We start from the raw sequence: 13,375 nt of genomic DNA on the forward strand, positions 1-13,375 counted from the left end.
CAAAACATAATTCCAGTTAGAAATATAACTGTCGAATAACCCTTGCACATACGTTTCTGCATGCAATACCTCACGGAGGAGTAAGATAAACTGTTGGCATATGAATATGTCTCGCCTATCGGCGTAAAGATTCAATAAAAGACAATCGGGTGAACAGCAACATTGATTCGAAGTCCCTTAACCATGAACTAGTGGACAGGGCCTCGAAATGGTAAACAAACTGTGTACAGACAGTAAGCTCTTACGTCTTATATGAAAAAATAAATGGGTGTTATGGGGCAAAATATCTTACCTTGTATCATAGGAAAAACACCGAGGAGTCCAAAAATCTGACACAAATTCCCCCAAAAAATCAATACATCCTTAAGAAAAACATACTAAAAAAAAGATACTAATTTCCAGACAAATTATTGAGTTATATAGAAAAATATGACGGGGATAGAATATTGTACCTGAAAACGGAGGGTTTGGAAAAATATCTTAAAAAGTTTAATCCTTTTTGGAGGGACATATTTCTAAATTTAGCAAAAAAAAAACAAAACAAAAAAACACTAAACTTAAAATTTTCAGTTCAAGTTATTCAATAGGATTGTATACACAAACTCTTTTCTTTATAAATGTGGCTTAACAGAAACAGAACTGTGCACTTTTTTTGCACTGAAACCAAGGAAAGCTTTTTATATATAGATAAAAAAAATGATTGTCATTACAATCTGCCCTAGGTGATTTAAATATGTCATTACTGGTACGACAATTATAGTTATATTTTGTTTTCTGTCTTGCTATTTAGAGTTGAAGTAATATAAGGATATCTTTAAGACAATACGTTAAAATATACATATGTGTAATCCTGCTTGATTGTTTTCTGTCGTTCTGTCAAAAATAAAAAAAAATTCTCAAAAAAGGTTTCAGACTGGTACATCTAAATCGGACTTTGACTCCCAAAACACTCTACAATATGGTTATCAGCAAAACTTATTTATATCAATACTGTGCGAACCCCCAAAAAATGTGCATTAAAGCCAGAATTGCTGCTAGAATATATATACTAGTCCACAAAGAAAAAACGATACAAAATTATTTTTCCAATATTTCTATATTTTTCTCTTACACCTGTAAAAAGTTCAGTATAAATTGTTTGTTTTTTTTGTACTCAATAATTTTGCCACTGCATTAGGTAAACAATTTGCCATTTTAGAAATTTGAAAACAAATCCAGAATTTGATGCCACGGTGACTCCAAAATGAGCGCAAATAAGCTGCTGGCATGGTTAACGTTGCAAATAATTGTCATGTGGCAAGAATAACAATATAAAGGCTAATGATTTGTCTAAGGTTAACTGACTCACCAAATGATAGACCCCGTAGCAGTATACCCAATGAGACGTCACAACGTCAAGATATGAAAGGCCGTTCATGTCAAAAACACGATGAAGTAATACGTTAACATTATACGCGGTACATACAGTAATTTATTACGCGTTATTGGATTATTTAGTGCATGCGAATAGTACTGACGAATATTCAAAACTATAGTTTTAACTTATATGTGTGCTATGCCAAAGAAAATAAGCCAGTCATATATTTTTATCATAAACAGCATAGATGTAAACAAATCGACATCACACCCGCGATCTTTAACAATACAATTCGAAAATGGCATAACGATATCATATTGCAAGCTATGAAAGGAATCGACATGCCAAAACGTAAACAATCTCAAACGACCAAACCAACGCCTGTCATTGATTTATGTACAAAACTATTCTCTTCATTTTACCCCCTAATCCCCATGTTCCGCCCCAATGACTCATCCTTGATACCCGCTTTCCTCTACTTTGACTCTCGTACACCCTTTTTTCAGTAAGTCTTACATACCACCCAATCATCAGCATGTTCCTTACTCCTATCTACCTCATCATTCTAATATTCTAATAAAATCAAGAGAGAGAGGCTTGGCAGAAAACAATGCTATACAGTTAACTTTTGTTTGAGATTTTATTATAACGGCATTTTCTCGTTGTCTGTTCTCTGTCGTCATGGTTACAAGTCAAACCTGCAAAGTAGAAAATACGATATATGTAAGAGTGATACTATAGTATTCAAACATTAACATCAATAAGTGAAATTAATTAAATTTGAGAAAAAATAAGAGTAAATAGTAAATGACTCGACTATGCTCTGTTAATATAGACGTACACAGAAGGTGTTCAATTGTCTATGATCATGTTATGTATTGTTAATCTATAGTTGTTAATTTTTGTGTCATTGTGGTCTCTTGTGGATAGTTATATAATTGTCACTCATACCACATCTTCTTTTTTATACATAACATGTAAAAACAAAAAAAGAAACGAACGACCAATTGATTCGATTTAATTGTTATTTAGTTGTATCAAAAGTGTGAGTAAACTCAACATAGATACCAGGATTTAAATTTTGTATTTGCACCAGACGATCGTTCCGTCTACAAAAGACTCATCAGCATGATCAGTGAAGTTCGAATAAAACAAATTTAAAAAGGTCAAATTAAGTACGAAGTTAAAGAGCATTTAAGACCAAAAGTCCTACAAGTTTTGCGAAATACACCTTAGGTAATCTATTTCTGATGTAGAACATCTTTAGTATTTCAAAAAAGTTAAGTTTTTTAACAGTTAATTCATAATTATGACGATTTCAATGATTTTATGTCAACACAGAAGTGATGACTACTGGGCTGGTGATACCTTTGGGGAATACAAACGCCACCATCAGTGGCATCGAATGGCATTTTTTAACTTTCGGGTTTAGGAAATAAGTGCTGTCTGTCATATTGTCCAATGTTTTTGAGTATGTCATTTGTTACACATCATTAGTTTAAATAGTGTATGTTGAATGGTAATTGCTTTTTTCTTGTTTTTTTTATTAACTCTAAATGAAAAGTTTATCTAGAATTTCTGTGACTTTTTGTATAAGCTGCATATTCTTAATTACTTATTGTTTAGTTGTGTTATTTTATGTGTTTGGTAGCAATTTCATTACTTACATTCTATGCTAATACAAAATGCAAAAACAAAATCAGTTTTATATAGCGATCAACAATTATAACATATCCTACCTGGATTCACATATAAATTCTTGGGGAAATGAGCAAATTCTTTTCTGGAGGTTATATCATTTAAAATCCCTCATATAACACAACTACCCAGTTGAATATTATCGAGTTGGTTCGTATCCCAGTAGTCAAATTTGTTTTCTTCTGTTGTATATCCAGATTGCCACACAAAATCATTACATTCTTTGATTCTAATCCGATATATGGATTCCTTAAACATACAACAAGTAGTAAAAAGAAAGGTACATATAACTCTAAATAAGTAACAACTCTACAACAGATCCATCAATTGGATCATCAGTGAATGTGATATACGACTGAAAACACCATTTATTTCCATAAGTACTCTAAAAGTAGTACAACAATGTTAAACCTGCAAATTTGCAGATACAAATAATTGTTCTTCCCTCCCTGGAATTCGAACTCATGCTTTTTGGAAATAGAGACAACACCGCCTGTACACTGTCTATCGCTCTTGACCACTCGGCCACCAATACTGAACTTAATAATTCAGCTTTCGGTGGTCGAGTGTTACCTTTCCTCGTCAGTAGAATCTAGATATCTAATATATCATGTACTGTATAACAACTCTAGATTCAATAAAAAAAACTGATAAAGCAGACTTGAATGATATAAATCAAACTTATATACTTAAAAAACATTTTTTTGGGAAAATTTAAAGAAACTTTCAAAAAACTCAAGTATTCGCATTTCATTTCATATTAAAAATTGTGTTGACTGTGTGAACGAAACTATCACATTGAACTTAAACCTAACGAGCCCATAAATACAGATTAGTGTGCCTTATATCTGGATTTCATGTTTCAATTGTGAACATTTATCTAGCAAAATTAAAACAGCACCTGAGTATATAGATTCTATTTGATACAATCGCCCGAATATTGCATTTCCTATCTCGATTTCCTTGATAAAGGGTTGTCGGTTTAAAAGGGAGGCAGAATATAGCAAGCGATATTCAAACTCACGAAGACAAACATATTAAACACCGATTTGACATAAAAGGAATATCGACACAAACTCATATCGCAGATGGAAACCCCAACCTAGAAAGATAGAGACAGAGCAGCGATATCCTCAGCAAAGAGTGCTTCGTTAGAGTAAGCAAATCCTGCTTTACATGTGACTCCCGTCGATATACTCAAATATCATACGTTGATACTTATATGCTTACCCTTCCAGAGCACCTGAGATCATCCCTAGATTTTGGTGGGGTTCGTGTTGCCCAGTCTTTAGTTTTCTATATTGTGTCTTGTATATACTATTATTTGTCTGCTTGTCTTTTTTCATTTTTAGACATGGCGTTGTCAGTTTATTTTCTATTTATGAGTTTGATTGTTCCTTTGGTATCTTTTGCCCCTCTTTTAAATCGTAGATAAGTAATATTATCTTATCTTACCCTATAGAATCATACAAATACCAAAGTGTTGACCATTTGAACATTCTGAACGAAAAAATGGACCGTCTGTGAAATATTGAAATGACGGAAAAAAGTATTTCTTGTAAAGCTCCGAATCATTGTTGCAATTGGGAGATATATACTTCATATGCAGACACTGTTGGAGTTTTCCTATAAAGAACTAGCAGAGAAGCTTAATTCTTCGATTTGTCGTTTTTTTCGTTTTGATGTTTTTTTAAGTTACATGTAATATTAGATCTAGCGTTTTGACCAATTATGTTAAAGAATTTTTAATACAATGGTATGTATCTAATTTTAAGATCAATTGACACAATACATTTGCTAACCAAGTTCATGCATAGCTGAACCAATAAAAATATTTTCGTGGTTTATTTCCAATAGAGTTCCAAACAGAGAAAAACAAGACTCCTGCAACACATGATTTGATAAGACAGTAAACCACGTTCTAAAGATAGTGTATACATTACAAACACACATGTCAATCATAAAAACATATGTAAATCATCTATATTTGAAATCAATATTTCTTCGATTTTAATGTAAAATGTATAAATCTTTGAAATATCCCGTTTGTGTTGAATTAGAATATATACGCATTACGATTCACCTTTGCCTGTTCATACCCCTTTCAGTTTAAACAAATGTGTATGTGGAGCCACCGAATGAACGTATATACCCCTCGCCGATACCATTTGGAAAACGTAAAAAAATATTATAGCGACATGTCAAAATTCAATATTTGTTTTGCTTTTACTTCTTTCCAAGAATAGTTAAATTCGTTGAGGGTGAAAAATATGTTTCGCGGGTTTTGTGTTTATACTTGAGTACAATGGTAAAATGAAAATATAAATTATGTTGATTGCAAAACGTGCTAGACGCAATGCTGATCATGTCTACTTTAGCCAATTAGCCTTTTAAAACTCTTTGAAGGTGTGTATTAATCCGACAAAACCAGATAATCTGAAGAATTCTTTGAAACAGGAAGTAGAACGGAGAATTTTTAGATCCTTGTCACCAAAGTTTGGGCACAGAATCACTGATGAGTCTTTTGTGACGAAACGCACGTCTGGCGCAGATATAAATTCAATCCCGGTATCTATAATGAGTTCATTTAAGAAGATAAAAAAATGACTCATACATAAAGATCAATAAAAGTAGTCAAATAAAACACAAGTATTACATAAAGCATTCATCGGACTCCATACGCCAGACTCTAAACAAGTCATACTGCCATCCCCAAATAGAGGATAACCAGCTGGGCAGTTCAAAATTCCTGTGTTTCCAACATTCTGTTCCACTGTGGTTACCGTTATGGTCCATTGAGAACAGTTTCTAGGTAAGGGATCTGGACACTTAAACTACAGATACAAAAAAGAAGTAAAAATTAGGAAAATACCGAACTCCACAGAAAGTTCAAACAAAAAGTCCTTTATCAAATAGTACAAATCAAAAGTTCAAACAAATGAAATGAATAGATATCCTTATGTAGAAAAACGGTGGATTAATCATGGTTTTATGGGTAGCTAAACATCTCACTTGTATGACAGTCATATACAATTATAGAACATGTATATCGACAACGGAGTAAACAAAACAAACAGACATTATAGCTATAAATGTCAGAAATAGGGTTACAGCAGTGAACATTGTGTTATAATCTTAATCACTTAATAGTATCCAACGTGCAGAGGTCTTGGAATTATATTGATGCCTCGGGTTGATACGGGTGTGATTTTGCAAGGGCTATATAGTGTTCTCTCTATATATTCGCCCAATTTGAATCATACTATTACATGTGCAACATTAATATCTGTTTAGAAATCAGATAACAGTTACACTTGCACGTAGTTAAATCAAACCTACTTTCTATAGTTCATATTTAGAAAAATAAAATCAAAGACGTTTTTACGTGAGGTAAACCTGGTTTTATAGCTAACTAAACTTCCAATATGTATGACAGTTGTTTATGGTTCTGATATATTTACAACATTGGATAAGCAACATGTGTTAACTTACCTAAAGTTTTTTTCTTTTGAGACATCTTTTTCTTTTCACTGAAATTATGTTTATAGATATAGGAAAATGTAATACATGTAATGTGATATATATTCAGTTGATGCGTACAAATGATTTGGTATCAAATCAGCCTGGGATATCAAAACTACTAATTTTTTTTGTGGCGATCAATATTTTTAAGAGAATAAAATGAAGACATGCTTGCATTATAAATTGATGCGAACAAAATCAATGGCAGCAAAACTGGAACACAATGATTACAAATGTTTCACCGGATCATTTTAGATTGCCTTCATGTCCTCTTTTTATTCAAACTATTGACTCGAAACAAAATTTACTAGTTTCAATATTTCAGGCTGACTCTTAAAACAAAATTATTTGAATGCATTACCCAAACCTGACAACATTTCCACTCTATTATGATTATATAGCCGCATAATAAGTCAATATTTTTTTCATGTCAGGATGGAATGTATAATACAGCAATACTATAACAAAATGATTACAAGATGTATGCTTGCATCAATTAAGAGTGCCAGCAAGTCCTCTTCTTATTTAAAATGTTGATTCGCAACAAAATCTGTAGTTTTGATACCTCAGGCTGAGTCGTATAACGACAAATATTTGACCGCATCAAAACAAAACTAAAAAGTGTTTAACTTTATTTTGTAAATCTATATAGCCACATTATAAATCAGTAATATGTTTAAGTGATGATAGATTGTATGGTGCAAATGACGGTAATACTGGAACACAATGTCTACCAAATGTTACAAGGATCAATTAACAGTGCAAGCATGTCTCCATTTTATACAACATGTTTAATTAATTTCTTAGTATATTTAATGGCATAAACAAAGCAGTAGTCTTGATACCTCGGGATTGTTCGTATCTAAAATTAATTGACAGCATCAACCAAAACAGACCATATTTGTACTGTAGAATTTATATTCAAATGGCCTCAAAATAACTCAAAAGGTTTTGTTATGTCAGAATGGATTGTATAATACGAATGAAAGCAATATTGGATCACAATAACTTCAAAATCTTGCCTCGATCAATTAAAGTACCAGCATTCCCTCCCAGTATTCATCTTATTGAACTGTCACTGAAGACAGTAGTTCATGATGGTTTGTAGAACAAAACTATTTGACAGCTTCATCCAAAACTATCATGACTTATTTCATTTGGTCTTTATAATGAAAAGTATGAGATTTTTTTTTTATCTGAGAATAGAATGCTGTTAGTATATATATATATATATTACGGATTACAAATGTGTCGAGGTTTGTGATTGGATAACAACACAGAGATGTCAGTATATATTCGAGAAACTGCCGGGGTATATACATAGCCGACCGTGCAAGGGCTGTTTAGCCAGTCAAGGTCGTTAAAAACTTCCATTTGTTTGTATATACATCGTTTTTATCCCCAATTTTAACCTAAAAAACGTCATCGTAAAACCGGTTACTATGTGACGTAGTCAAAAGCTAATGGACTGTCAGAGGCTGCTCACAAAGGGAAAATAACAACGTGCTTCGGTCAATAATTCATTTTTAATACAAAATCACGCAATTTACAATTTTAATACTTAAATTTAATGTTAAAAGTGTTATTATAAATTATTACATACACGATAAAATTATGTTCACAGCAAATTAGAAAATCCTTCACGTATGCCGAACATATCAGGTTTGGTTTTTCAATATGTATGTGTTGTCAACAAATACTTGCGCTGAAAAATAACATTAAGTGAGGGGTAATCCGTAATATATGTGTAATTCAGGTCTCAGACAGGGTATATACTGTGACATTCCCGGCTTAGATCTTATATCCCCTTCGCCTTCGGCTCAGGGGATATAAACTCTAAGCCGGGAATGTCACAGTATATACCCTTCGGCTCAGGGGATGTAAACTCTAAGCCGGGAATGTCACAGTATATACCCTGTCTGAGACCTGAATAACATATAATATATATATAGAGCTAATATAACATCAACCCAACAATGTTAGATCTGTAAATTTGCTTTCGCAAATTTTTGGTTCTTCCCTCGCCGGGATTCGAACCCATATATATATATATATACAACTCGTCTAAACATCAACCCAACAATGTTAGATCTGTAAATTTGCTTTCGCAAATTTTTGGTTCTTCCCTCGCCGGGATTCGAACCCATGCTACTGTGATATCGTGACACCAAATCGCCTGCACTGCAGCCGTCCCGCTAGACCACCTGGGCTCTTATATATACTAACAACATTCTATTCTCAGATAAAAAAAAAATCTGTATAATGAAATTAATCATGATCTCATATGATATATAAAAATTGTTGAGTTAGATTGCTGACAAATAATAAATACATTGTGTATGAAAATAATAATATAACATCTACACACGCTTAAAAAACACGTGTCTCATGTCTATCTCTAGATTCACCTTCCGTGACAAGGTAACATTACGACTATTGAAGTTATATTTTTTATATAGCGGATGTGGTCGAGTGGTCTAGAGCGCTGGACACGAGGCTAAGCGATTGGTGCTGTAGTGAGGCCCCTCATGGGGGGGTCCTAGTAATCACATAATCACCATTTTTTTGCCAATATAATCACATAATCATTAAATATTTGCTTATCTTTAGTAATCAAATAATCATAAACTAAAAATACAGTCCTAGGTAATCAAATAATCATGAAATATTTGGCTTAATAATCAAATAATCATTAAAAAAACGGCCAAGTAATCACATAATCAAAAACCCCATGAGGGCCCTCTGTAGTGTATTAAAGGTGTGAGTTCGAATCCCGCTGAGGGACGGACAAAAAATTTGTCAGTAGAAAATCTAACTCTAACACTGTTTGGTGTAATTTTCAGACTTATATATATATATATATATATATATATATGTTACAGTAAATAGGTGAAATTAGGAATTACACGTAATTACTAAACATTTCAGTAAATACCTGTAATCACTAGTCAATTTAGTAATTACATGTATTTACTAGTTGTTTCAGTGATTACAGGTATTTACTGATTTTTTTTGTCATTTTTACAGCTATTTACTAACCTGATATTTTAGTTTAAAAATTAAAGACATAGTTCAAGATATCAAATTAGAAAGTAAAGGGTAGGGATTTTTAGGGCTTACCTAAGGATCAAGGATTATAAGGCACATTAAAAGTGCATACTCTTCAGTGTTTGTGAATTGAAACTGGAAAATGGTTGTTTTATAAGTTTTGAAACTCCCTAAAAATCATTTTGAGCATGCAAGACAATGATATCAATCCAAAATTGAGAAAAACATTTTTGAGAAATGTATAGGCAATTTAGCCAGCAATTTTTTAAGAAAGACATTAGATTATGGCAAACTTGGTTAAATGATCTTGATAATTCTTAAAATCTCATAATTTTGTTATATTAAAATCTCCATCAGGCATACTCTGCATATCAACTTGGCCAATAACATGAGTTTAATTCCTTTTACAAAATAGGTTTAACTACGACTTCTTTTGTCAGACATTTGCGATGAAGCTGACATTCTTCACAAACAAATTTATACAAATTGATGGCGGTCACATTTTCATATTTCCGTGTTTTTATGAGTTCTTCAAGACCTCCAAACTTAAGCTTATATACCTCCAACAAAATCTTATCATCGTTTCTTCCTGTATAAAATGATCTTTTTGTGGATTGACAAAGTCAACTAAATGGTCCATCCCTTTTGTTTTACTTGACATTCTTTTCCTTTTCGTCGTGCCTGCGTTTTTTTGTCGCAAAAGCGAGACATAGCGAACCAACCTAATAATTCCGTCGCCAGCGGCGTCCCCAAATATTCGCTCTTTGGTTATATTTTTTAAATTTTGATAAGTTTCTCAAATTATCCTGGATTTCTACCAAACTTGAACAGAATCTTCAGTTGTTTATGATCAAAAGATAAATTTCAAGAAGTAAATTTTGTAAAAATAGAAACAAGTTTTTCCGTACTTTCCTCATAAAGGGACTTAGTTCTTATGCCAGTTAACATTACATTCACACTGTGGTTAAATTTTTTAAATTTTAATAACTTTCTCAAAATATCCTGGATTTCTACCAAAATTGGACAGAAGCTTGTTTATGATCATAAGATAATATCTAGAAATAAAGTTTGTAAAAAAATCTATCCGTATATTACTTATTTAAACGGACTATTTTTTTCCAGTTAACATAACATACACTCTGCAGTTAAAGTTTAGATTTTTTTCCTATTTTTGTTGGGCCTGCGACTCACAGCAAAAATAGGCGAGACACTGGGTTCTGCAAAATCCTTAAAATTTTGATAGCTGAATACTCACTGATTTTCTAATTAGTATTACCATAACTTTTGATCAGTTGACCATATTACTACATTGTTTTAACAGTTAGTAAATAGGTGTAAAAATTCATTTTAAAATCAGTAATTACTGGTAATTACTGGGCAATTTTAGGAATTACTTGTATTTACTAAGTTCATCGGGAATTACATGTAATTCCTAAATTTTGGTAATTACATGTAATTCCTAATTTCACCTATTTACTGTAACATATATATGTCGATTGGTAGCTAAACGACCAGGGGCAATTCTTTCATTAATTTTCCGAACAAGTTTTTTTTTTTTCGGACGTCCCAATTATCATTTCTCTTGATTATTAATCTGTCGAAAATGACGAGATGGTTTAAGATTACGGGCGATATCTTTTTGCGCCAAAGAGTAACTCATTTGCGCCACAACTTATTTGCGCCAATACTTCTTTTGCGCCACCTAATTTTCAAAACCATAGGTATAATGTGCGCCAATAAAATAATCATATAATTGCGCCAATTCTATTTATCTTTATTCATATATAACAACTAAATGATTGACTAGGTACCATCAGCAAAAAATCCTCTTACATTGTACATAGAAATTTTAAATTAGCCTCGCATCCTAATAAAATTATCCCGCTTTCTGGATCGTTACACAATACAAAGTCATCATCTTTGTTTGTAACAACACCAATATCATCCAATATTCTGTGAAATTCTGCTTGATTTTTAGGTTGATCCGGATGCAGTTTTCTTCTCTCTATATACATTGACTGACGCACATATTTTAAATCTTTCTTTTCTAAATTTTCTTCTTCAATTTTGAAGAGCTCTGAATTTATCATTTTTGAAGGTCGCCCTGACAACATATCGGTTGCTTTTATTTTGCACGAAGTTATCAAAATTTGACGTTCTAATCTCTGGTAATTTTAAGAAAAAATGTTTTATAGTCTCTCAAAACTCTTTATAGAGTGGCTCTTGTTGTTAACTTGTGTTTTAAAAAGCACATATATTGCATATGTACATGTAACAAGTCACGGTGGTGAGAGTATTTGTCTTGTCTTGTATTGTCCTGATATAGGTAATACATGTACAGGTATGATATAGGTAAAAAATATTAACAGGTAAATGTGGCGCAATTTCGTTTCATTTATTGGCGCAATTAATACTATCAAAATAAAAGAGAGTGGCGCAATTAACACCTTTTCAAAACTGCAATTGGCGCAAATTGATTCTGCCCAAGATTACATTCATACACTGTACAGTTTTCGTGTGTAAATTTTGTCAAAAAGTTTAAACAAAATCGTACATTCAATTAAGGCAAACATGGTGAACTACGGTAAAAAAAATCCGTGTTATAATGCACATAATTTTATTAAGGACGATACTGTAAAAGATGGGGAACGAAGCAACGTCAATAATGATTTTCATATAAAAATATACGTTGAATTCAATAAGCTTTCTTTCCACTTTTGAATTAAAAGAAAACTTTTATTTTATTTTAAAAAAGCTGCATGCTTAATTGTCGATCATATGTGTTTAATTTCATAGCCATTATTCAATATAAACTTCTTTGGTTATAGGAACTTTCCGTTTTGAATTTTCCGCGGATTTCGGTATTTTTGTGATTTTACTTTCTACTGGTATATAAGATATGAAATGAAAAAAGAAATGGTTCATGTATTGATATTTATACAAAGTCTAACGAGTATAGTATTTTCAATACCATGAATAAAGAACAATGCAAATATTGATAACAAAATGAAATATCTGGTCTAATATGAAAGTTCTATTCTGTATTATAGTCAGTTGGTATGGTTTCTTTGTGGATTCTCAGGTGTATGGTTGACTTGTTGTGTCGTTAAAATAAACCCCATACCCCTGCATTCTCTTTTATTCGCAAACATCTTGGACGTTCACTGGAAGCATAGACATAATATTTATTATATGTCTCTGCTGGAAGAATTCAGTTTGAAAAAGGGGTAAAATGTAATTGAGAACATTTATCATGTTTATGTATTCGTCCGAACATTAAAAATGTTGTAGGTACTCCAGTGATTAATTAACTAGAAAAACTTTTAAGTATAAATTATTGAAGGGCGTATAAACATTATTATAATGGAGTAAAATAAAACTGCAGACCCCCTGCCTTGGCTATAACAGAAGGCAAGCTACATCACTTGTTTGCCTATTATTGTCATAATTTTTATTTTAGGAATGACTGTAATATTTGTTCTGTCTATGAAGAAATAACATAAAAAAATGTGGTGTACACTGAATAACCATGATAGTAACCTGCGTAGTGGGTTATTTATAACATGTATAAGTGGGCACAACATTTTTTTTATGTTATTTTGAACAGACAGAAAACGTATTACAGTTACTTCTTTTAATTTAATTAGGAATTGCATTTTAAACCAGAGTAAATCTTGAAAAAAACGTGGATGACGTCAAGGTCACATGACTGTGTCCATGAGCTGATAGATAAAATTAACACTGTCAGCC

This window comes from Mytilus galloprovincialis, chromosome 4 (genome assembly GCF_965363235.1).
Source record: "Mytilus galloprovincialis chromosome 4, xbMytGall1.hap1.1, whole genome shotgun sequence".
NCBI lineage: Eukaryota > Metazoa > Mollusca > Bivalvia > Mytilida > Mytilidae > Mytilus > Mytilus galloprovincialis.